This window comes from Periophthalmus magnuspinnatus, chromosome 17 (genome assembly GCF_009829125.3).
Source record: "Periophthalmus magnuspinnatus isolate fPerMag1 chromosome 17, fPerMag1.2.pri, whole genome shotgun sequence".
Taxonomy (NCBI): domain Eukaryota; kingdom Metazoa; phylum Chordata; class Actinopteri; order Gobiiformes; family Gobiidae; genus Periophthalmus; species Periophthalmus magnuspinnatus.
Genome location: NC_047142.1, coordinates 24,142,857 through 24,170,069, shown reverse-complemented (window position 1 = coordinate 24,170,069; position 27,213 = coordinate 24,142,857). Strand labels below are relative to the sequence as shown.

The 27,213-nt window shown below is 37.4% G+C and overlaps 1 pseudogene; it reads right to left on the bottom strand.

Annotated features, from left to right (window-relative positions):
- Nucleotides 1-1,312: 1,312 nt before the first annotated feature.
- On the bottom strand, nucleotides 1,313-26,289 carry LOC117384707 (sodium channel protein type 4 subunit alpha-like; annotated as a pseudogene).
- Nucleotides 26,290-27,213: the final 924 nt, after the last annotated feature.

Here is a 27,213-nt window from a genome sequence, read left to right as displayed (position 1 = left end):
AAGGCAGAAAGAGATACTGCGTGCAGTCTGTGAGTGTGTAATTAAAACAAGTGATTTTTTACACACAGATTATCCCTCTATCCCAGCTGCTCCGAGTTGGATTTGACCACCCCGACAACCAGAGGAAATCTCTCTGGGATCAAATCCAAATTGGCACCCTTGATGTTTTTTTTTTTTTGTTTGTTTTTTTTTACCAACATGTGAAAGTTGTCAAAGCTGTTCTAAAAACCTAAATATGATCCAAAACTTTATTACAGTCAAAAAGACAAGGCTTAAAGTAATGCAGTCTTTGCTTGTTAGGACTTTATAACATTACATTCTTTGTACACCTATTCCTTTCAATTTTATGAAACCAAGCTATTTGATGTATACTTGAAATGTCTGATTACAGTGAGTTTGCGCTTTAAGAGTTACACTGTAACAAGGAAAATGGGCACATCTGCCCAGTTTTATACTCGGACCGAGAGATCTAACTGCCTCTGTCCTACCAATGAGGTCAAATTAGCTAACTGCCTCTGTGTGCACAACATGTCATAAAAATACTTATAATTCAGTAGTAAATCACAAAAACAAATATGGAAACATTTTATTGCTATTTAATATTGCTAGACCTAACTGTGTTACAGATCAGGTTTTAAATGCAGTTTGTTGTTTCAAAAACCAACTGTGTATGGCAATTTCTCCAGACAAGTTAGTGTTATATTGTCTATAAATTATGTTACAAAAAATATAAATAATTTACATGTATAACATCCTTATAGTTAATTACAAAATGAGCTCTGAGTGTTCATTTGCTTTCTAACTGGTTAAAAAAGATTCAGACTGTGCGGACTACAATAAAAATCAGGCACATAATTGACATAATTGTAGTTATAGCAGTAATAAATTACATTTACAGAGGGTCATTTTTGATACTAATTTGTATTGAGTAATAAGACCTATTCTCTGTTTCATAGGGTCAACAAAAAAGGTCTTGCGGTGGCTTGTTTTTATTTGCTGCTAAATAATACACAAGTAATTGAATTACTTAAATATGCTTAGCAAGCAAAATAATTTAGCTTAATGCTAATTGTGAAAAATCTAATTTGAGAAATAGCAAAAAAAATTCTCTCTTAATAGCTAAACCAAATTTTGGGCACTTCATGTGCATTTTATAAATGCATATTTTTGCTAGTGACAATAATGTATTTTCTCAAACCTGTTTTTGTACTCTGTCCCCAGTTTAAATGTTTGACCATTGGTACATTTGAGTATCATTTTAAAAAAAAGTTAAAAAAAAAAAAAAAATTTAATGGCCTTTGCAGAGCTGAATTTTAGAGAAATGTTTCCTCATAGCCTTCGTACTCAGTTTGAGAGTCTGATCTGGTTACACTGTTATAAGAGGGTGGAGAGGACATTGTAGTCTCCTCTCTTTCTGTATCGTCTAATGGGACAGGCCCATAGTGGTGGATCATGGAGGCGATTAGTCCCTGTGTTTCTGGGGCGTTTTCCAGGTCCACTACAGTCTCATAGTTGATTTGTCTGTAGAGGTAGGATGCCTGCTTCATCTGCCGCTGCACCAAATGTCTCCTGTAACATCTTTGGATGACAATAGCAGAGACCTCCTCCATTTTGCGCCGCAGTGTTGAAGTAATCGGTTCATGGGAAATTTTGGAGGGGTTTGTTGCCATGAATTTCTCCTCCATCTGCTGTTTAAGAGCATCCATTTCACCTGACTCCCCGAGGACACGTTTTGTGAAGGCAAACAAGATGTCCAGGCAGTGAATGCGATCACCACTGACCATGGGGAGGTCCATGGCAATCAGTTTGATCCTGTTGGGCTTAGCGATGCGCAATGGTTCCGACAAACTGTCTGCAAAGTTTGATAACTTTGAAAACTCGATGAATTGTGATGCTTCAGAATCAAATTTTTCCCAAACCTCATAAAACATCTCAAAGTCATCCTCACTCAGGGGCTCAGTGCTCTCCTCTGTCGCAACACTGAAGTTTTCCAGAATAATGGCTATGTACATGTTGACCACAATGAGAAAAGAAATGATGATGTAGCTGACAAAGAAAGCAATGCCCACTGATGGGCTCCCACAGTTCCCCTTGGTGTTGGTGCCAGTGTTCACAAAGTTCACATCGCATTCATCAGGTAAGCTGGCCAAGATGGGGCTGAGCAGGTTGTCCCAGCCTGCAGAGGTACTGATCTGGAACAAGCAGATCATACTATTCCCAAAAGTTTCAAAGTTGAACATGTCATCAATCCCATCTTGTTTTTTCACATATGCAAAGTTCGCCATTCCGAAAATCGCATAAATGAACATAACAAGGAAAAGCAGGAGACCGATGTTGAAGAGTGCAGGCATAGACATCATTAAGGCAAATAGTAAAGTCCTTATTCCTTTGGCTGCGCGTATGAGACGGAGAACACGTCCAATCCGGGCCAGTCTGATGACTCGAAACAACGTTGGGGAGACAAAGTACTTCTCGATAATGTCTGCCAGAACAATGCCTAAAATGAGAGTCAAACAAAAGTTACTCTTGTATTCCTAATATTAAACACTAAAACCCTATTAATGTCTCTTTGTATCATCTAAATTATACCTCCACTTACCGACAATAGAGAGAATAATGACGACAAAGTCAAAGATGTTCCATGCAACTGTGAAAAAGTAACATCGGAGGGCAAAGATTTTGAGGAGACATTCGGAGGTAAAGATGACAATGAAGACTAAGTTGATGTTGTTGAGGATGGACTCTGTTCGCTGTGACTGTTCGTCCGTCTCCACCATCATTGTCACCATGTTCACGATAATCAGCATCATGATCATTATGTCAAAGGCTTGTTTAGACACTAGGTCAAAGAAGAAGCCCTGGACAATGTTCTGGAATATAACATAATATTTGTAATTTTACACATCCATCTGTTTATATTCATCCCATTTATGGGCTTTTTGAAGCACAAGGGTACAATACCTGATTTATGATACCAGTACCTACATAATACTTTTTTAGAAGCCGTGATAATTGTTAAGCTTTGTCTTTGAGCAAAACCAGCCAAAAATGTTTTTTTTTTTTTTTATATGTATATATCATTTTTGCATGCTGGGATTGCCTCGTAATTGTTATATAGCTTTCGCAGAACACTCAGTTATCACTCAGGTATCAAAATTTGGTATACAGTGAATCATATTTTTTTTGTAGGTTAGTAGCTTAATGGAAATCCGACCTATTTCTGATCATGTGATATAATTTACCGCAGGTCTTGGTATTGGTTTTTGTGGCTTCTTAGATCCCAGTTTCTTCATTGCATTATAGTACTTCTTCTGTTCTTCAGTCATAAAAATATCCTGCCCACCTAAGTATAATCATAATAATTTTCCATTATTTTAAAGAAACCAAACAAATGTAATGTTTTTTCAGCATGTAATACACAGGCAGGTTTGGCTATACTTATCTTTCGTTTCTGTTGGTTGAAGTTGTCAATAATGACACCAATGAAGAGATTGAGGGTGAAGAAAGAGCCAAAAACTATAAACACAACAAAGTACAAGTACATATACAGGTTGATCTCTCTGACTGGCTGCTCCTCCACCTAAAAAACATTTTAGACATTTCATCAGAAAATCACTGTAATAAACTTGCAATATCAAATATACTTACTCCTCTGGAGTCAACAGCTGCATACATAATTTCCATCCACCCTTTGAATGTAGCCTTAAAAATAAATAGACGCATTAGACACTATAACCCTTTACATGGCTGAACAAATAACAGCTTCTCAGAAGCTCTTAAAATAGCCCCAGAAATCACAACAGTAAGTACAAGTGCAGTGTAAGTGCCCTGTTTAAGTGCATTTAATCTATAGTCTAGTGTTTGCTGCTGCAAATGGACACAATTAGAGATAGGAAAAGATTAATCAGTGGAAAAACATTTGTTTCAGTTGTGATTAAAGTGAGGGTGCACAATAAACTTGACTTAGTGCATAGTTAGATCATAAAGGAGCTCACCACTTGTAGAAGCGAGAGATATCCAAGCCCCACATTGTCGAAATTGACTTTAACTGTGGTCCAGTAAAACTGCGTATCGTTGATGAAAATGCACTGTGACTTGTTGTTGACCAAAGTGACGCTGTGGATGAAGCCTGTTCTGTTAACACATTTGCCAAATTTTCCTGCGAAAAGGTTAACTCCCATGATGCTGAAGATGAGCCAGAAGATGAGACACACCAGTAGCACGTTCATGATGGAGGGGATGGCACCAATGAGAGCATTCACAACCACCTGAAACCAGAGCGCAGCAAGTAATAAGTCTGTTATTGGATTATGAATGTGACTTTTCCATAACAATACAAACACACAGTTTAAGATATACTATATTTTGGGAATAGCAGTTAATCATAGGATTGTGTGAAGTAGCAAAAATTGAATTACATTTTTTTTCTCTCCATTTAACTCTTTTATTTAATTAATTCCTCCAAAATCTCAAGTCTCCAAACCACATGCTGTTAGTCCCACAGGATTGGTTGATAGACCATGTTGACTAAAAAATCAAAGTAATCGCACAGTCCCAGTTAAAGGTAATGTAATTACTATGGACTCACTCTCATTCCCTCAAATCTGGACAGTGCCCTTAGCGGTCTCAAAGCCCGAAGTGTCCTCAGAGACTTGATGGCAGCAAAGTCTGAATATCCCAGAGAATTGGCCACGAGGCTAATCAGAGATACCTGCCCAAAACAGACACTACATAGTGAGATGTAATTGAAACAATCATTACAGATATACAAAGTCAATAACAATCAGCAAAATAAACCATCCCAAAAAAGATTTTTTTTTCTTTTAATCTTTCAGTATACTTTTACACTTTGATTTGATGTTTAAATTTTGTTGATTTTAATTGTGGGTTGTTGTGTTTTTTGGTAAATTTAGATTTCCACTCTATTCTACATTGAAGGAGACAAAATGGTTTTCTGCTACTGAATGATCCTTGATGAAAAGAAATGTTATGCTATTTATTGATGAACCAGGGTTGTGTCAGGAGTGATGATGAGTACAGACCAGTATGCCCTTATGCACACAGAGTCCATAAACACATACTCTATATATACATACAGTACATATGCATATATATCAAATAGAGTGAGTTTTATAAAGAATCAGAAGTGTATTGCCAGATGTGTTTCCAATTTGTATTAATTTGAATTAAACAATTCTTTAGAACGATTTTGGTTTTCTTTATAAAAGTCAATTTAAAAATGTTTTTGACCAATAAATATATCTATAGAAGATATCTTTTGTTGTTGTTGTTGTTGTTCTTACACAAAAAGTCAGAATAAGATAGTTTATTAAAAAGAAAATCATAATCCTGTCACCAAGTCAACAAAGCATCAACAAAGTCCTGTCCTGTTAAGATGTTTTTTTTTTTTTTTTATTTCCCATTATCTTCTGTAGATAAACTTCAACATTCTGATATAAAACCCAAGGTCATGTAGAAAAATGTTAAATAATATTAACTAACTAATTAACATAACACATTTTTGTTACAAGAGAGTGGCTTTTAATATCAGAAAGCACTTACAAGTGAAGAGACACACAGCATTTGTGATGCAGATGTTTTCGAATGTTTCTAGTCCCAGAGTCTACTCACCTGAGACCGGCTAACTATAACTTACCCTAACAATAGAGCGGTCAGTGGCAATCTGTGCAAAGGCAGGTGAAATCACAGGAATCAAGTATGCCCCTGGCTTTAGTTTATGCAGCAAACACACACACACCCAGCACAACATAACAACATACTGTACCACACATAGCCATCAAGCTGTGAAAAAGAAAAACTGAAGCAGCCACTTGCAGCTGAGTGGGATTTGACAAGAAACTCAAGACCCAGTACAAAAGTGTGTTCCTGTTGATGGCCAGAACATATCAAGGTATCGATAGAAAACTTACATCCACAATGAGAAAGTCCAGCCAGCACCAGTAGTTGGTGAAGTATTTTTTGAAGCCGTAAGCGATCCACTTGAGGAACATCTCCAGCACAAAGATGTAAGAGAACACCTTGTCTGCGTATTCCAGCACCACTTTTATGACCTTTCTCTGCTCAATGTAGATGTCTTCAAATGCCTGTGGGAGCAAACACTCATGCTAAACTCACAGTAGCAGCACCAAAATGTCTACAAATCTAAATCTCACCAAGGCCCCGCTGCTAAGAAGAATCATGAAGATGATAAATGTCTCAAACCAGCTGTGCTCCACAATCTGGTAACAGGTTTTCCTCAGTCGCCACCACATCTGACCCAGGCCTTGAGTTATGTTGATACGGCAGCACTTACAGTGGTGGACACACACTGCAAAAACATACTCATCATTACACTTGCAACACCACAGTTTTACAAGGTCGATTAAAGTTAGCCTACAACAGCACTACAGGACTAATATTTTACAGTGTAGATCGATAGTTTTCAAACTTTTCACACAAAGTACCAAGATAATGTATGGGTTTCAAAGTACCACCAGATCTAAATCCAGACTAGGGTTAAACAGGGTTAAAAACTTAGACAAGACTAAACTAAACTAAATAACCGACCGAAAGACCAAAAACAGGAATAGATTTGTCTCTTTGAAACAAATACTCAAACTGCAGAGGGTTTCACATACCACCAGAGACAGTACCACAGTTTGAGAAACACAGCTGCAGGTCACAGTTCACAAACCTTCAGGAAAACACTCCTCTGGGTCCATGCTGTCCTCTCCGAGCTCTGACAGGTTGTCTTGCTCTTCTCCAGGTTTTCTCAGATCCACTGTGCTTCCTTCAGAAAGGCTGATCTTTTCCTGAAAAACATTAATATTGCATTTCAAATATATATTTTTATCACAATTTCGCCCCACACAGAGTCTGGTCCATGAACAGTGAAAAAAAAAAACATTCCAACAATCTTTAATATAACTCTGATGAGATTTTGTATCAGGCAATCGCAACATATTTAGTCAAGTTCAAAGGACAGGGTGGCAGCCTCAATCCTATAAAGTAGTATGTTCTGTTGTTTAATCCAATATCCAAGAGCGTTCATAAAAATAAAATGAGATTATCATGTCATAAGGTTTTGTCCTTATTCATGCATACATTATCTATACCTTTGTCAATTAAAACTAATATTGTTTTAGTTGAATTAAACTGAACCCCACACAGATTTGTTTCCATATTTCTAATACTGTGTGGGTGTACCAGGCTAAATGACCAGTGTGTACCAGACTGCTCTCCTGACATTATGCCTCTATAATCTGCGCACCGGGCCTCGCTCCACATCTGGACGACAGCTGTGAGCAGCCAAAGACTGAGCTACCCGCACCAACAAACCCCGATATGCTCTTTCACATTCAGGACACAGTCAGGTCAGAGCAAGGAATTATTAACTGCTGTACAGTACAGTACTTTCCCATAGTTTGATTAGAGAGAGTAAAGAAACTGTATTAAAGATATATTTTGTTAATACTTATTGTACTTGTTGTCAACTTCAGAGATTACATCTTCTGATGTATATGGTCAGAGGAAATCCACTCACACCTCTACTAAAAGTGCAGTTACAATATAGCTGATTCTACACCCCGTCAGACTTAAGATATCTTTGGAAAAATAATATTATATATTATTATATTATTATATTATATCTAATGTATGGACATATTAAACTCATGACAAATATTTTACAAACAAATATAACAACACGAAGAATTATTTATATATAAATAGAATTACATCTCAACATTGCTTTTGCCTTTGACAAGAAAGGGCAAAATAAAGGCCTTTTAATGGGCTTTGCAGGATTTTTTTCTTTATTCAACCAGGTTCTCATTTACAATGACAAAACTAATACTAATAATAATTAGAATGCTACTCCTTATACTACTACTACTACTACTAATACTTCTAATACTACTTCTACTAATAATAACAATAATAATGATAATTAAAACTGCAAGCAGTGATAAAGGCCCTCGCCACCCCTTGCGACCGCGGAGTACATGCTACAGTGAACATCCTGCGTTTCGTTCCCGCTTACATCGCTCCTCCCCCCAAAATCAGCGTCTCAGTAATACTACTCCATTCATTCCAATGAGACCATTTATGACATTGTCACGCCTGAACGGTTGGAAATAGAGGTATGTCTTCATTGGCTTTTTTGTTCAGTATGATGAGAGAAATATGTGTACCAAATTCCAATGGTCTATGACAAAGTAATTATTTTTCATCCCAGTTAACCAAAACCCATGTATTTCAACGAGAAATGTCAGACGTTGCCATGGCAACACCTTTAAAATTAGAGGTATGTTCTCATTGGCTTTTTTGTTCAGTTTGCCAAGCCAATTGTCCATGCCGAATTTCGAATGTTTATGTCAAAGTAATTTTTTTGGTCCAATTCAAAAGTTCAAGGGGACGCTGTGGAACAAAAAAAATTCCGATATATGTAAATTGTATATCATGTCGTACAGATCAAGATTTTAAACAAAATGAATATTAATGCCGGGAAACAGGACACTGCATGTGTGAGTTATGCACACTTTAACACTTCAAAATATTGTTTTTTTATTTGATTGCTGGCCACACCCACATTTTATGATGTAGAAAATTCCAAAAGAGTTCCCTATAATCCCACATGGGTCTAGTTCATTTTGACCAATTTGCAAGTTTCTTGAATGAAAATCCAAGGCGCAAAAAATCCAAATGTGAGAGGTAAAATTTTGAAAAAATGGGGTTCCGCCCACAATGGCCGACTTCCTGTAGGGTTTAGGGTGGGGTCATAATATAATTTTTTACTTGTCTTGACATGTTCTGTGTTTGTACCAAATTTCATTTGTCTACGATGAGAAAGGTCTCTCATTGCCGTAATGTATTTTGATTTTTGAGGTGGCGCTACTGAGTCATTTTGATACGTAAATTTTTTTGCACATGAAAATACAACATTTTTTGCCAATCTTGAATTTTAGGCCATAGTTTGATGAGTGTAGAGCATCTATTTAGTCTACAACAAAGTCCAGTACTCTGAACCCCATTCATTTCAATGACATATTTCTTATGTTGCCATGGTAACATAGTTGCAAATAGAGGTATGTTCTCATTGGCTTTTTTGATCAACATGAGAAGAAGGATATATGTGCCAAATTTCAATTGTCTATGAGAAACTTTGTAAAATCAAATGAATTGGGGTTGTTAGGGGGCGCTACCGAGTCATTTTTCAATATTTTTCAGTAGGAATTTCAAAAAACAAAATTTTTTGCCAATCTTGAATTTTGGATCCAATAAAATTGAGTTTTCGTTAATGTTCAGGGGGTCAAAAATGAGTTCAATCCGGCACGTATAATAATAATAATAATGGAAATTTTTTTTCCACCCATTATTTTTCTCCTAAACCATAACATCTACAGTCATGTGACTTTCTCACATTGTGCCCCATCACAAATAAGGCCCCTGTGAACTTTTTCACACGTCCACGACAAATCGATTGTCTTCTATGAATTTATGAAAATGAAATTTGAAGAGGGCGCTAGAGAGCCATTTTGTGAGAGAGTGCCTTGATTTGCATATCATTGCGTTCAGCTCACAAATGTGCATAAACGCTGTATGAGCGTTTTCCCAACAAAAAATGTGTGAAAGAGAAATATTTTATTGAAATTTTCCAAAAATTGCGATTTTGTTGAAAATTCACCCTGACCACACCCAAAGTCATAAACAAAATGTAATTGATAATCTTTAATCACACTATGGGTTTAGTGGGATTTGGGCCAAATTTGAAGTGTTTGTGATTAAAACTGTGCGAGGAAATGTCCTGAATGTGAGGGTGTGCACTTTTGTCATTCCCGGGTTTGATCCAATATGGCCGACTTTCTGTACATTTTAGGGCGGGGCCATAATATCATTTTTGTCATGTCCCGACATGTACTATTTTTTGATGTGAGTTCCGGATTTTTACGTTGACTTTTTTCCGAGTCGGGCTCCCATTGGCCCCATGAAAATCAAAATTTGAGGTTGCGCTACCGAGTCGTCTTTCATTATTTTTTCTCGTGGTCTTTTGTGACAAATAGAGCTTGTCTAGTTCTAATTTTTGACACCACTCACTGCCATGTCGGGGCGTGTTTACTACTTGATTTTTGCCATTTTCCGGGTTTCGGACGCGGTTTTAATGAGTCCTTCGCCGGGACGGAGTCCCAGGCTCGGGCCTAATAATAATAGGTGCTTGATTGATAACCCATAAAGACCAACAAAGTAAAGCATAGCACTGACCAGTTTGTTTTCTTCATCCTCTGAGGAGTCAGTGAGTTCCTCTTCCTCCAGCTCCCCGTCAGACTCTCCAGGAGCGATCGGGACCACAATGGTCAAGTTTGGGTTGGTCATGTAACTGTCCTCCTCTGTAATTATATACTTTTCTCCAAACCGACTGACAACTCCCCCATTACAATCCAAGTGATTCCCAACCACTTTTGTTCCCTGGGCAGGTTTCCTTGGGTTTAGTGCCTTTTAATCCACGGTTACACAGGTTCAGCAAACTCCTGAAGAGCCAGGTGACCCCGCTGTGGATGCGGGCGATGGCCAGTTGGATGTTGTTCAAGTCTCCATCTTCATCTGGGGCCGAGAGGTTATCAGAGCTGAACGAGCTGAGCAGCAAGGCCAAGAAAAGATTCAGAACCTGTTAACAAAAAATAAAATATTTTCATTTTTCATTTCATTTACAGGGAGGGCCCAATGAGAGTTTCTTTTTCATGAGTGCCCTGTTTTCACAGAACAGTACAAACATAAAACAAACAAAACTACTACCTACATAGATCCATTTAAAACACTGAAAACAGGTACAAGTGTTTATCACCACATTATTAATTTGTAGCACCAATGTATCCAATTTATGGGAAGCAAAATAACCCAAAAAAAATTTGTTCTATTTCAGTTTGAGTATGACCAGTTTTTAGACCTAATCAAGAGATCTTTTATTAAAAGGTCTCATATCAAAGTTCAGCAAGCAAATGAGGTATTCAAGCAGTCTATTAAGTAGACCTTTATAAATACATACAATGTTATTCAAGATTAAACATTCAAAAATGTTTGTAGAGGCCTGTGATATTTTTGACCATACAAAGTGCATTTTATTTAACTGTAAATAGCCTTAGCTAATAGCTATTTTCTGACCAAAAACAAAATGTTTAGCTATGCTGAAATGTGATTCATATTCATATTTACCTATCATCTGAAACAGAACCTTTACAATGTATCTAGAAAATCTTATTGACAAACTAATATGGCTCAGCGACTTGAGGATTAAATGGCACGACATGATAAGACTCTACATATTTTGTCAACAAATACATATCCATTATTGTTTAGTCCGGATGATATCGTGCATCATCACATATGGCTTCATGTGCTGCAGTGAAGTGTTCAAACATGCAGTGATTGGAACATAAGCTTAAAGCTCTGAGTGCACAGTCAGAGAAGGGTACATGAGCAGATGATTAATGATGAATGCCCTTTGACCTTACTGCCCCTAAGCATCATGGATAATCCTTATCTAAACGGCTTTTACACAGTTCACATGTAGAGTTTTACTACAAAAGGTGATGTCATGACATCACTTTTCCAAGAGGACAATTAGCTGAATGGTGTCATAGTGTAAAGCCACAGTTCTGACTTTTGAACTATGACCATACAGACCTTCTCAGTACTACAGTGCAGCTAATGATCCAGTGAACCAAAACTTAATCAACTAAAACTTGTAAATCTAAAATCGATCCCAATGTTCAATAATACAGGAATAACTACACTGGTAAGTAGTTTAAATCCAAAATATGATGCAATAACTATAGTCAGTGAAGGTGGGTCCATTGGATATCAAGTGGGAAATTAATATTTTCTTAACATCAAATGTATCAAAATTTTAATTTTATGTAGGGAGAGACACACCCATCCTAAAACATATGCATGCTGGGTCCAAAAACCAAATCATTAAAATTTCAAATTAGTTCTGTGCCAGTATTGAACAATGGGTATTATATTATTAGCTGGCATATTCAAATAATAACAGCGCTAATAAGATTTTATAATCAGATAAGGTTGTATATAAATTCCTTCCGGGATTTCATTTCCTGGTCTTATTACCACTAGCTTACAGCACACAGCTGGACAACAAATCACCAGGACACAAATATACGATTAATACTGTCTATAGTCTGTCAGGAGATTTTCTTAGTAAGATTTACAGAGTGGCCTTGGATGATCCTTTATAGTACGGTATAGTATAACGTATCATTCATAAGGCTTAGCTCACTACTTGTGGATAAAACAACACTACAGAACCAGGAAGCGCTCTATATTTGTCAGGTTGTAGTGTACATAATGTACATAATGCACATATGACTTGGCCATATATGCTCCAAATGAGTGATAAAATGGATTTTATCACAGTCAAGTGAAAACTCCCAAAAGAAGAAGTTTGAATTAGATCATCAGCAATAAAAAAGTATTAAATTATAAATAATTATAATAAAGTCATAATTGTCTCTCTATTAAAATTACAGATTAAATACAGATTTTTTACCAGTACAGTAAGGCTGAGCAATATGGGAAAATGTAATTGTGATCTCATGTGATTTCTGTTAAAATCAGCATACTACCATTCACATTCTTTTTCTTTAATGCAGCTCCATTCTCAAAGAAAGACGCTTTTTCCCATCCACATCTCCTAGTGGTCAGCCTCAGTAATTCTTTGGGTGATTGACAAGTGTGTACTATATGTTATTGATTTAAAATTTCATAAACTTAACCTATCTGTGTCCCCAGATATGAGGTAAACATAGCTTTTACTGATAACAATTGTAAAGCTCATGTTAAGGCACTGGCAGCCCATGAAGTGTGAACTTACAGAAGAAGCAGATCACTTTAGTTACCTGCTCAAGAAAGTGCATAAATATACTACGTTTACATGAATTGTGATAAAAACTGATATCGTGACTGGCCCCCAGAAAATTGTGATTAGAATTTTTCGCTCACCCCTTACTACAGTATAAGTATATCAAAAGTGTCACATACCACCAGGTTTCCAATGACCATGACCAACATAAAGACCAGGATGCAGAGGGGCTGTCCTGCCACCTCCATACAATCCCACATGGTCTCAATCCACCTCTCCACACCAGCACCCGAAACACGATGAGGAACGAGTGGAAGAAGTCCTTCATGTGCCAGCGGGGTAGCTGACAGTCAATGGAGATTTTACACACACAGTCCTGGTAGTTCTTCCCAAAAAGCTGCATCCCCACCACTGCGAAGATGAAGACGATGATGGCCAGTACGAGGGTCAGGTTCCCCAAAGCGCCCACAGAGTTCCCAATGATCTTTATGAGAGTGTTCAGGGTGGGCCAGGACTTCGCCAGCTTGAAGACACGTAACTGAACAGAATCAGAGTTGACCTCACCCAGTTAGCAAGAAAAAAAACAGGTTGACTTGCTAGAAACACTTTTCCTCTCACTAAGTTGGATAACAGACTTATCAGAATTTTAACTGAGGGTCTCCTTATTAGATTTTGCACAGTAAAACATGATCAGTAGAACAAACAGGGCTGAGCAATTAGTGGAATTTGCATCAAATTGAAATCCAGTGGTTTCTAATCGTCAATGATATGCTAAGTGTTTTTTTAATCAAGTGTTCCCATTCAGTCTTCTGTCTGTAAAAGCATGTGGATTGGAGCAGAGTTCAGACTTTGGAATAGATTAATGTCTTGTGTTAAAGTATATGTTGTTTACGTTCAAGAAAATGTGTGTTGGATTTGTTTTAATAAGAAAGAAAAACTGTCAAATTGAAAACTGTGATCCACTAATATGATTTCGCCTAGCCAAAAATACAACTGAATAAAACAGGAAAAAGAATACTAGAACAAGTTTTAAGAAGATGAATAAAAAATGTAGGTGTGATATATTACTATTTAGCAGGACCTCATCAGAGGTCCTGAGCCCAAAAATATAATATTGAATGATAAGTAAATAAAGTAATTATTGTTATTACCAATCTGAAAGAACGTAGCACAGACAGCCCTTCTACATTAGACAGGCCCAGCTCCATCAGACTGAGGCACACAATGATCCCATCAAAAATGTTCCAGCCCTGTTGAAAGTAGTAGTAAGGGTCCAGTGCAATCAGCTTTAGGACCATCTCTGCAGTAAAGATGGTTGTGAACACCTGGGGATGACAAAAACAAACTCATGCAGGTAAAAGATACAGCTAAAATGTGCGTTGCGGTATTGTTTTGGAGATATGCCAAATTAGAATAACAAGAATACTGTCTATGTCACATGTGTCAAAGTCAAGGCCTGCGGGCCAAATGCGGCCCACCACATCATTTTATGTGGCCCTCGACAGGGTAAATTAAAAGGTATGATGGTCTTAAAATCTCAATTTATCACGAGATACGCAATTACACAGCCATATTTTTACATCTAGGCAAATGCATGTGCAATATTTGTAACTTGAATAAGTAATAAATACAGAAACAGTGAATTAACGAGTTAGATTTATTTTACATCTGGCCCTTTGAGAGCAGCCATTTTGCTGATGTGGCCCTCGGTGAAAATGTGTTTGACACCCCTGGTCTATGAATATATATGACTAAACATTAATAAGAGACAGAAACTCAAATGCAATCTTCCAAATAAGTGTGTAAAATGATGGCCCTTTGGTGGTTAATTTTATGACCCATTCATGTTACTTCAACCAAGACAATTTACAAGCACGTTTCAGCACACTCCTGATGTATTGTGAAATATCGATATTGTGACAATATATTTTTTTAAAAAACAAGATATTCTTTTTTGTCAATATTGCCAACCCCTGTCAAATAAAACATTAATGATGTTTCAAATGGTGTTTTAAACCAGCAGGCAGAGATGGAAAACACATAAAAATACTAGAATCCATGCTTAAAATATTCCCCTTTTAATGTGGATAAGCACAGATAGCTTAAAGTGGAACCTCTGAAATGGATCAACACGTGCCAGTCTGACCTCAAGGTAAAAATAGGATGCACTAACAGTGTCAATGGAGAGGCCCTCACCTAAATGCACAACACACCCCAGACAAATTAAGTAAGTATACCAGTCCAGCATTATTTTCATCTTTTGAACCTAATCAGAAGCTAGTCCGGAGCATCATTTGTGTTTTGATCTAAAATGCATGAGCACACCTCTGAGCATCTGTCTAATATTTTCCTAGCCATGAAGTGAGTCTCTCTGGTTAATATGATATCTTTTCTATGAACATTTTTATATATAGAAGTTAGCATGTTATGGACCAAATGTCTGTTTCAAATAGTTTTTTCTGTCTAATTAAGATACAAAAGTAACCGTATGAAAAGAAAACATTTACGTGTATAGAATATCAACCCAAAACATGCATAATAGGCAAAATCCTTCAGCAAAAGTAGTCCTGACCAAACCTAGCTCAAGATATGCGGATGGGTCCCTCACTGGCTGACAGGTTGCCCCAGTAGCACTGAAGGATGGGCGAGATGCAGAGGACAAATTTCCTTACAGGGAAAATAAAGGCTAACCTTTACCCTATCCTTAACAGTGGTTATTTTACTCCCCAGTAGAAAAACTGGGTTAACATGAAGTTTACAAATCTTTTTAAAATTGGAGTTGGGTAATAATTTTGTTTGATCTATGTAAACAAAGTGCTTACCAAGTTTCCCACAGACAGCACAGTGTTGAACTCCTCGGTCATGGGATAATGCTCCAGTGCCATGAACAGGGTGTTGAGGACGATACAGATGGTGATGCCCAGATCCAAAAAAGGGTCCATCACCATCAGCTTCACGTACTGTTTTATCTTCAACCACCAGGGGCAGCACTCCCAGATCAGGTACTTCTTAGCAAATAAGTACCAGCGGGGATGGCACTTCTGATGGGACTCCTCAAGTTCTGCAAACACAAATGTATGTATGTCAAATGTATATATATATATATATATATATATATATATATATATATATATATATATATATATATATATATATATATATATATATATATATATATATATATATATATATATATATATATATATATATATATATATATATATATATATATATATAAAATGATTATTAAAATTATATTATATAAAATGATTATTAAAATCACAGGAAAAACAAATGTTTTGACAGCATTCAGAAATTATGTTATAGATGTTGAAATCTGAAAAACCATTTACAGTATATAAAACAAACTCAAGGCAATTAGCTTAATACCTCACTATACACAAAAAATGTGTTCAGTTCCTTGTTCAATTTATAGTAGTTTTGCTTTTTATTTGTTTGACTGACCATCCATGACGTCACTAAAGAAGCTGACGGAGCTGAGCCCTCTCTTCCTGGGCACTCGGGGGGGCTCTGTCATGGAGGGCGAAGGGTGGACTGCTCTGGCTAAAGTCTCCTCTATAAATCTGGGCTTCGGTGACACAAAGAAGACATTATTGATCAAAAATGGGATGTCGCTAAATTTGATTTGTCTTGATGCATAATGTGTCAACATTGTATTGTTAATGCAGTCTCCTGAATAAATATATTGCTATGAATATTTTACTATAAAGATCATGTTGTTGTTTATGGATAAGAAAACTTCCTTATGTAATGCAATAGAAGTATTTAGTAATTATAGCGTAATAACTTTTCCATATACATATTTTGTACTCAACTGCGTCTTTATATGCAATATATTGATTATACTGTGACATTAACAGTATGGGCAGTCAAGTTCTGCAAACTGTATAAAATCCTGGGGCACTCTGTGATTCCCAGCCCTAACTGCACAAACAATTTCTATATTTCTGTCCATATATAAACCATATATTTACTGAGTCTTCCTTGATCCTTCCCATGCTGAAAGCCGATATGGACTTGGGGCTTTGCAGTCCGATTGCCATGGCTCCATTCTGGTCAAGGGAGATGTTTAGTCGCCCATTCAAAGTGTGAGTGGGTGTAAAGACCTGGGACCCATGACTTCTCACACTGCTTGGCCTTCGTTTCCATGGGGTGGCACTGGAGTTGGTTCTGCTTCTGAAGTCTCCATGGTTACTGTGCTCGTCGTCTCCATACTCAGCCTCTGAATTGTTGCGAGCTCTGAATGCACTGAAGATGCTGACCTGGCTGCCTCGTCTGGTGCTGAGGGGATGGGAGGACAGTGTAGCCAGCAGAGGGTGGGCTGGCATCGGGGACAGGGGAGGCTGTGCAGGAAGAAAAACAGATTATAGAAAAATAATTATATAAAACAAGTTAAAATTGCTTTGGTTCTGAGAATAAATGTATCTTAATTAAAATATATTTTTTCTTAGAGGAATATGATTTTTTTTTTCTCTTCACTGGTCAAAATCTACTCATATATAAACCATTTTAACCATTTTTATTCAGATTCAGATTATTACAAAAAATTAGATTCTGAAATAAAAATATGAGGATTTTGTACCATAAGCTCGTCAAGTGGGTCCAACTTGTTTTCTGCAGGGTCCTCTCCCACCTCCTCAGATAAAGTGCGATGGGACCTTCTCCGTCGTGTGCTACAGCGGCGCATGACGCCCATCTTCACAGAGTAAGGGGACAACTCAGGCGACACCATGGCCTCTGCCTCCTGGGTCTGTCTTTTTGCTGCCAACTTCAATTGGACAGTTGCAGTTATGTGTATCACATTACAACTAAATAAAAAAATAAACTGGTTTACACTACAATTAAAAGAGAATATCACTGTGACCTTTAAAGGTGCTGGCCTATTTACATTTTTTCTATCTCTGTTCATCTCTGTGGAAATTTTATTGCTTTCCCAGGAATGTTCCACAGTATGGTATTAAATGCATTTACCTCCATGGAGATGAGCAGGTGGTGCCAATAGGTCAAGTTACGGACAGGTCTTTGGATAGGTACCACTCACAATAAGACTGCATGTTTTTTGGTGTCATTTTATTTGCCATACTGTTCAATATTCCAGGTAAAGCAATATCTCCATGGAGATAATCAACATTAGAAAAGTTACAAATGCCAATTGTGGCACCGATTTCCCTTTAAATTTTTAAGAATGAAGAATTTTTGGACTAATATCTGATGTTCCTTGTGTCTTTGTCTTTAAACAAATCCCTTTAGCAGAGAGTGTTGTTTTTGTTTTTTTGCTGTAATACTGAAGAAATAGAGTATATTGTGCACATACTCTTTGTTCTCTGCGTAGGTGCTCCATGGCCAGCTGAAACTCCCTCTCCTTCTGCCACGCCTCTGCAATGGTGGCCTGATTCTGCTCCTCATAAGCCATAGCCACAACAGCCAGGATCAGATTGACCAGGTAAAAGGAGCCCATGAAGATCACCAGCACAAAGAAGACCATGTAAGTCTTCCCCGCAGAGCGCAGGGTCTATAGAAGGTAAAAGGTCATTTTACTTTTAAAGAGACTAATAAATACAATATAGTGTGAATGGCACCAAATATAATAAACAATGTATTCCTTTTTAATTTATGCCTGGTTTCTGGGATAGAGATAATGTAATTTCAGCTTTCTCTAAGTTCTTAACATTTAAAACGACTGTATCTTACTTTTGGATAGATGCAAATATTATAAAGTATTATAAGGTATACTTAAGTTTTTACTTAGGGATGTCAAGACAGTGTCCAGGTAAAAAGAAATTTGAAATTTAGCACCTGGTGGAAGAGCTTTTCCCAGTAGTCTTGAGTCATGAGCCTGAAAAGAGCCAGAAAAGCCCAACCAAATGTATCAAAACTTGTGTAGCCATAGTTTGGATTTCTTCCAATCTTCAGGCAGTCATATCCATCAGGACACTTCCTATAAAACCCAAAGAAGATGAAAAACTTTAAAGAATACTTGGACGAGTTACTGCTCAGAATCTGAATACAGATTAAGGACTTAAGTTTACATCCCCCAGTATCTATTGCATTTCTAAACTGGATTACTGTGAGTCAGACGTGAAAATTAATCGTAAATAGTTGGAATGGTCAGAATGCCACAGGTACAGGATACTGGTGACATCTCCCCATCTAATTCAGACATTATGTAAAGAATCTCAAATGCCAATGCTAAAAATGCGGACAAAATGGTTAGTTTTTATTACCGTATACTGTAGCAGCATTTAAGCCAAATTTTGACTATAGCACTTGAGAACATGCAGGGCAGCCGAGTCAATGTGAGTGCAAAATAATTTCATAATGGCCACAAACATCTGGGTGAGAGAGCTGCCTTGTGATAACAGCTGTACATGTCACCCTGCAGCTGAGCAGTGCAGGCAGAGGAGAGAAGGCCGGTCAGGACAGTTCATTACAAAAACTACCATGCATTTTTTTCTTAAACATTTCACCAATAATGCATTACAATGTAAGTATTGTTTGAGCTCACATTTGTTGGGGCATTTAACTTTGATAAACTTGATTTGACCTTCCCTTTAACCACATGTTGTAAACCCTATGTAGCATATTTCACATTTCAGATTCAGATAATTTAATGTATTCATGCAGTAGATCAGCAGATGAACATCTGTGACCCACATGAATTGTTCCTGTGTGGAAGGTTTCCATACCAACATAAGGCTTGTCAAGGGCAAAAGTTGAAACCGTCTATACAATCTGCCATAATCCTTGATGCACATTGGCTTTAAGAAGAGAAGGGACATCTGCTTCAGCTACAATAGGCAAAATTGAAAAGTGTCTTTAGCAGAAAAACAAGTCATTCAGGCTAAAAATATGGGCTTGCATTTACACAGTTTGTGTCTGTGTTAGTGTCATAACATATTCAAAGCTTTAATTTGAAAATCTACTCAGGGATTACTTGGAATACACTCAAAAGATTAGGCTTCCTCTATGTTTTGTGTCCTCTGTCCTGACCTGCTTAATATTTAGTTGATCTTGACAGTCAACCTCAGAAGATGTGTACACTTCCTATGCATATTAAGAGTCCTGCTTTATATTGTATTATCCACTATATAAAACCAAATTTCTATTACACCTAAATGAGCCAATCAAGGTCAGGTTACTTTGTTCACTGTGTGGAGAAAAGATGGAAAATGTCCTCAAATGGACAATCACATTGACCCTCATAGTCAATAATAAATAACTAAACTAAACTAGACCTCACTTCCTGGGATTAATATGTTTTGGCAGAGAAATTACAGATAAAGATTATAAAGTAGTGACCGAGTTGCAGCTTAGTCAATGTTGTTTTCATGTGGAAAAAGTGATGTACTATTTTGTTTGATTCTAACATTAATATACAGGAGTGCCTAAAGGAAGGCATTTGTTGAAGCGGCAGGATTTGAGTTTCACACAGATGGGTATTTAGTTCAGACCAACCCTTGAACTGACCTGGTCGAGCCAGCGTCATCCTGTTGCGCATGTTTCAAAAGCATTTGGATTTATAGGATTATTAGAACTGCGTAGGCTGAGTAGCAATATTTGGATGGTGTCACATTGTCCCTTTGATTGGAAACAAATCTGCACCGAATATTATTGACAATTTTTTGTGTTTTCCATTTCTTACACACTTTGTCAAACATTTTTCAAAATCATATATGTATTATCCTTTGCATTTTAAGATAACAGTCCAGTGCAGAAAAGAGCATTAACACAACAGTTTATAATATAGCCATAGAGCTTTTGAGAAAATGAAAAGAACCCCGTCTATAGCTGCTGACTCTGGTTCTGAGTACTGAGTTCCTTTGGAGCCAGAGCGATTATCCACATCACATGTTGTCTTCTGCACACCACCTCACGCAACATAACCATCCCACCATCGCTGTGCCTCCTATACATTACATCAAGCCTCAGTCCAACTCATAGAGAATAAAAGCCTCTCTCTATTGTCCAGTGCAAAGGCTCTGGTCATTATACACATGTCATGCAAGGGATCTAAATCCATGAGACTGCAATGCTTAAAATGTTACGTAACAGTGGAGATGATTAAGTGTCAACAGCACTATGGGCTTTTACTTACCCTGCATCACTTCCGTATCCACAAATTAAGGCATCCTTTGCTCCTTCAACTTTGTAGAAATTTTCTAGGAAAGTAGACAATAAAAGTCTGTTTAGCCATCATCTATTGTTTTGCATTTGCAAAATTGCATTATAAACATACAGACAAGTGTATAAGGGCATAATTTAATTTTACAATTCAGCCAAGTTTTGTCCGATACTTGAATTTTTGTCAATATCACCCCTAATGAAAACAAACAATGCCTTTTACCAAGATCACCAGACTGACTGGCCAACACTTGTGATCATATTTCAAAGAACATGAAACAATGGGTGGGTGATAGTGACAAAATGTCTTGACAAAATTAATATCTCTAAACAGAGATTTTTAAATCCATCATAAATATGCTAAAATGTGCACATTTCTTGTCTTGGTATCAAAATAAAAAGTGATTTTTCTGTCGGTAAGCTGCTCATAATATATCAGAACCTAACCTTCGCTGGTGAGAAAGTCTTCAGCTGAGGCCCAGGTTTTGTTGTTGCAGATGAAGGTCGTGTTGGAGCTTAGGGAGGAGTTTCCACAATGTTGGAGGCTGCGGATGCACTTCTGCCGTAGGAGGCCCATGAAGAGCTGCAGGCCGATCAGAGCAAAGACACTCAGGCAGAACACAGTCAAGATCATCACATCAGCCAGCTTTCTCACTGACTGGATCAGAGCGCCAACAATCGTCTTCAGACCTGGATCCAGGAAATGCAAGAGTCAGTGCCACAGAGTGGATTATTCAAAGCAAACCAATAACTTGAAAAGTTACTTGCGCCTTTAAATAAATCATATCAATATTGCCAAGACTTAAATTCAGGTAAGTAAGGTTTCTTACCAGGAATCACTGAGATGGTTTTTAGGGCTCGTAACACTCGAAAAGTTCTTAAAGCTGAGACGTTTCCAAGGTCAATAAATTCTGTCACATACCTGAGATTTGCAAATAAAATAAACAATTAATAAATGCATGTACAGAGTTGCTGCTTTGTGTGATATGAAATATAATAAACTGCAGTTACTCACGCCATGACAATCACAATGAAATCAAGCCAGTTCCAAGGGTCTCTGAGAAAGGTGAACGGCACTAAACAAAAGCCTCTTGCAAATATTTTTATTGCCGACTCAAATGTGTAAATGCCGGTGAAGGTATACCTGCAAAAATAAACACATCCTTACTCAAAAAATAACAAAATATGAAGTCATTTTAAAAGTACCATGCATGAAAAGATGCCAAACAGAATTTGTGAATGCCCATGCTCCAAACACTGAACGCAATAAATAAAGAAGTGTTTGAGTCATAGATCAGATCATAACAAAAAAATAGCTGTATTACTGTATATAATTATCTTTTTTTGTTTTTTTCAACACCAGGTGTTCCTTGAGAAGCAGATTAATGTCTGAAATGTGCTGATGATAAAACCGAACCCAACTTCATGCAATGTTTTGTATTGTTTTATTTTTGTCTTTGTGATGCACATAAATATTACATGCATCATTTACTTACATGGGACCAGCTTCAGTATTCACTGACAAAACAACCACCAAACCTCCACATTAGATTTGGGTTGACACAGTTTCACATTTGAGAGTGTGTTGTTCAGTACTTACTCCAGGTACTTGGACCATGTGGGAGGATCAGACATGGCCATGAAGAAACAGTTGGTCAGGATAGTGCACATAATGAACAGGCTAAACAATGTGGACAGAGTTAAGGAAAATAACAGAACAATTATAACCAAACAAAGATTCAGCTTTATGCTTTTTCCCTGTTCTGTAGATAACATCAATCTGCCAAGGGACTGAAGATGGAAATTAGCTATGTTGGCTATAATCTTGGCATATTTATATTTTTAAATGTTCATTAATATGTGCTGTCCCTTTACAAATAAATAAAATAAGAAATATGAAATATATTCAGATAGGTCAAACATAACTATAAATCTATACATTTAGAAAAGAAAATAGTTCATACTACAAAAAGTCCTACAACTTATAAGTTTCTGCAAAAAGAGGAGACAATCCCGCAGAGGAGTATAAATCATCTGGGAACTAACAGGCTGCCATCACATGATGCAAAATCTCCTTGCTCTTATTTCATTTCAGAGATTAAAAATGGGATATGCAGGGATTTGGTTTGCGATTCCAGAGCGCACCATTACAAAGCAGTTTCAAATATTGAACTATAGTAAAATCCCATTGAAAAACTGCTTTATTAAATGGCTTGTGGCTCATTTGACTGTATGTATGTATGTGTGTCTGAAGAGACAGCTGGATCAAAAGGATATGAATGGACTAACACTTTGATAGCAATGGACCTCAAGCAGTGAAATGGGCTTAATAAATAAATAGCAGATGTGGCACTAAATCTGAAGATGGCCTTTCCTTTGTTAAGTACTATAAAAGTCTGGAAAAGACAAAAAGAATAAATAGTTAGTTTCAAATGGCAACATAAACATGCCTCACTAATAGACAAATGCTATCCCACAGCTCTGTGTTAAATTTCATCTGAACCTTTCCAACAGATTTATCTAAATATTTTTCCTCTGGATAATCCTCCATCTAGCTGAGCATCACAGACCAAAACAAAGAGTCCCTGAGAATGACTGCTACATCCATTCATCCACATACGACTCATGAAAGAACAGTAGCTTTCTGCTGACCACGCAAACAAAAACTTGAACCAAATCCTCTTGTGTTCAGAGCAGATCAGCTCAGAGCCTGTACATGGGCCTTATGACGGCTGCGTGAGGCTGAACTAGGACAGTCACAGCTCCTCTGCAGGTCGCAGCGGGTGTCATATCTTTACTGATCTGCACAGCTGGAGGTGTAGGATGTGCTGCACATTTGAAGGTGGTTTTGGATCTACGATGAACACAGTAGTGTTTATGTAAACCATAGCCAATTCAATTATTGTACTTTTTGCCAACATTAGCTTTATTAAAGCAATTGTAGCTGCACCTACAGTAACTGAACATGGTCACTGTCCTGTTCTCATTTTCACTTTTCTCTAATCCTTGCTCTAGGGCAATCACATTTTCCCTTCATCACCTCTTCATCAATAGGCAGGGTATTTATCACATCCCACCAGCCACCTTTACCTCTGTAGTAACCATGATGTTCATTATTAATCAAGGTTAAATAAACATAAAGTGTCTTATGTAAGACACATAAGACACCTTATGTTTATGACAGGAAAATCAGAGAAAAAGTGACAGTATAGTTTTTATCCTGAACTTTTAGATATTTTTGTTCTTACCCTCTGGTTCTTGTAGTATGGGTCAATATCCTCCAGCGGCACTCCGATGAGCTCTGGGGGTATGTCCCCATAGATGCGGGGCAGCTGTTTGCCCACTTCCAGGTCGGCCCTGGGTTTGGGAGGCTCTGTGTTTTTTTGGGCCTCCACACAGAGCTTGGCCTTCCTAGCCTGCTCCTGCGAGATCCGCTGCTCCATGGCAGCCAAGGATTCACGAGTGAACCGCCGCAAGGCATCATGACCCGTTGGTAACAGAATGGCCATCTTTTCATCCTGATTCCCCTGTGCTAGAATTAGCTCACAGCTGAGAGGAGAAAGAAGAGATTTCAACATTACAACTGTTACTGTTTATTACATATGTGCTGCACCATTATTGTGCTAATGTTTACATTGGGGTTATTTATGGGTTATTGGATGAGCTCATGCACTTTACATCAAGACTATGCAGTGTCCGATGCTCTAAGCGTAATTACGTCCCAGGTCAATCAGAGCTGAGCTATCTCATAGAGTTAATGATTTTCCCCTTTCTCTAACACACAAAACAAATATCTCCAACTACTGTGTGTACATCTCATTCAAATGCACATTGTGATATATGTATATACACAGTGAAAAGTATTAAATAGAGACAGTGTTTTAGTGAAATGAAATGTAATTCCATAGTCAGATGAGATGACTCTCACCAGTAAAAATAATGATTATTAGATTTAAAGTTAACACGACCCATGGCGGTTTTGACATGCATGCAAACAACATGTTTGCATGCAACAAGTTTGGTTGTGATACACATAGTATCAGGACCAAACTTCTGCTACAATTATAAAAACATATGATTTAATTCAGATTGAAAGTGCATGTTATGCTTTATGAGACATAGAGACAGGCTCATCTCACCAATTTGTCTTAAATATACCTGTGCGAGCCTAAAACAGCTTTGCCTATGCATGCAGAATTTCTTTGTCCTACCCATGCACTTTTACTTGTCTTGGTTGATTAAAGTTGTGTCCTTCACTGGACTTATGGGGTCAAATCCTTAAGAGGGTTATTTCAGGGTATGATGACAGTGCAAGTATTCTAGAGGTTGTTCACAAACAACACAAATATTATTCTGAATTCAAGGTATCTAAGTAATGTAATGTGAACTTTTTAAAGTGAGTGTTAAGGGCAGAGTCAGTAAGTTGAAGTAATTACGTTATAATTAGTTGTCTTGGGGTGATGGCACCAAGTCTGTCTGTGTGGATGACTTCTCCTACGTTAAAGGTACATTATGTGTTAAAGCTGTGGTCACATACAGTCTTGTTATACTAATAAACGTATGACTGGCTTCTGCACATTAACTCCCTTTGATGATGACATTGACAGATGATGACTACTGCCTCAGTCCTGTTTAATGTCATATGGTTCAGTCTGCACAAACAATATCAGTCAAGGGCCATATATAAAGTTTACACTGTGACCTGTTGTTCTCATAGTTGTTATCATTACCATGATACTTGCATGCAGCGTCTTGGCTGACAAAAGGCAGTATGGAAAGGAACACTAAATTCATGGCCTACTTCTGTTGCAAAACCTTTCACTGTAATTGCATTGGGAGCTTAAACAGGCGTTACATAGGTATAGCACCAAAACTAGATGTAATGGCAATCTCATTTGTTTGTAGTTAGGCCACATATATTTTGAGAGAATATGGATTTTACATGATGGCTGTCCTTGGCTAACAGTCTTTATGTAACATATAGCTTATATACATCAGCAAGTTGACAAGTTGTTCTTAAAAAAGTAGAGTGTAAATGTAACAAACCAAACTACATAATTACTTATAGTTGTTTTACTTATTGTTTACTTTTAATAGATTACCTTAAGTAAACTCCAAATATATAGAATATTAGTTTCATACTTACATGAAATACTGGGATTTACAGCTTTGTATCCAGGATATAGAAGGAGAAAACAAACCCTCCGTGCGAAATCCATGTCGTCTTTTCAGAGTTCATTTTGCTTGCTTAAGACTCCAAAGTGCCATCAACATCGTGATAAAGTGCATATTGCAAAAATAGTTTTACCATCCCAAAAACTTTTGAACCTGTTTCCTCATGGATTTAGGCTTGGTATGTGTTAGTCCCAAGTGCGGTGATGATTTCCTCTTTCTTCCATGAGGAGCGCTTCCGTGTTCAGCAGCAGAGGAAAAGTCCAGGCTCAGAGGATGCTGCGCACCTCCATTTGCCCTTGAGCGCGTCAAGAGGGGGAGGATGCCCGAGACCACAGAGGATTACTGTTGCTATAGGGCTCCATGCAAATAACACCATGGGCCTATGCAATGACCTGCTGCATTTAAAAGCACTAAATACTTACTTTATAAGGTTGATGGGTTTTAGCAGCAAACGCAGAAAGCAGTCAGACTATCAAAAACATTTCTAAGTTTGTTAGCAACGCAACAGTCAACACTTAAATAAACCAAAATTAAAAATATAGACTAATTAACTTCTCTGAATATTTGGAGCATGCTAACGCTAGCTGTAACCTACATGCAAAGCTGATTGATTAGGCTCGACCTATAGTATAATGTCCTGTTCTGTGAATACAGTAAAGGTGTGATATTTTCAAAGAGGACATGGGAAAGTTATGTTACCTCTACAGATGAGCGTAGGCTACATGAAGCAGAAGGCGCTAACCTAATTGAGACTGTTTTGTCCAGTTACTGGTGGAAAGTTTCAATCTGTGATGGTCATCTATCCCATGATCAGTCCACACGTCTGGTCTGGGGTGCTCTCTGGTGCCAGACTAAGTGTACTGCAAAAATAAGAACAAACAACATCCTAACTAAATGATTTCTAATTTCTAAGAAGGTCACATATATTCTTTATAATTAAACAAGAGAAATTAAAATATAAAATAAATGTTATTGAAACAACTAGATTATTTTACTATCTAGAAGAAGCACTTACCTATACT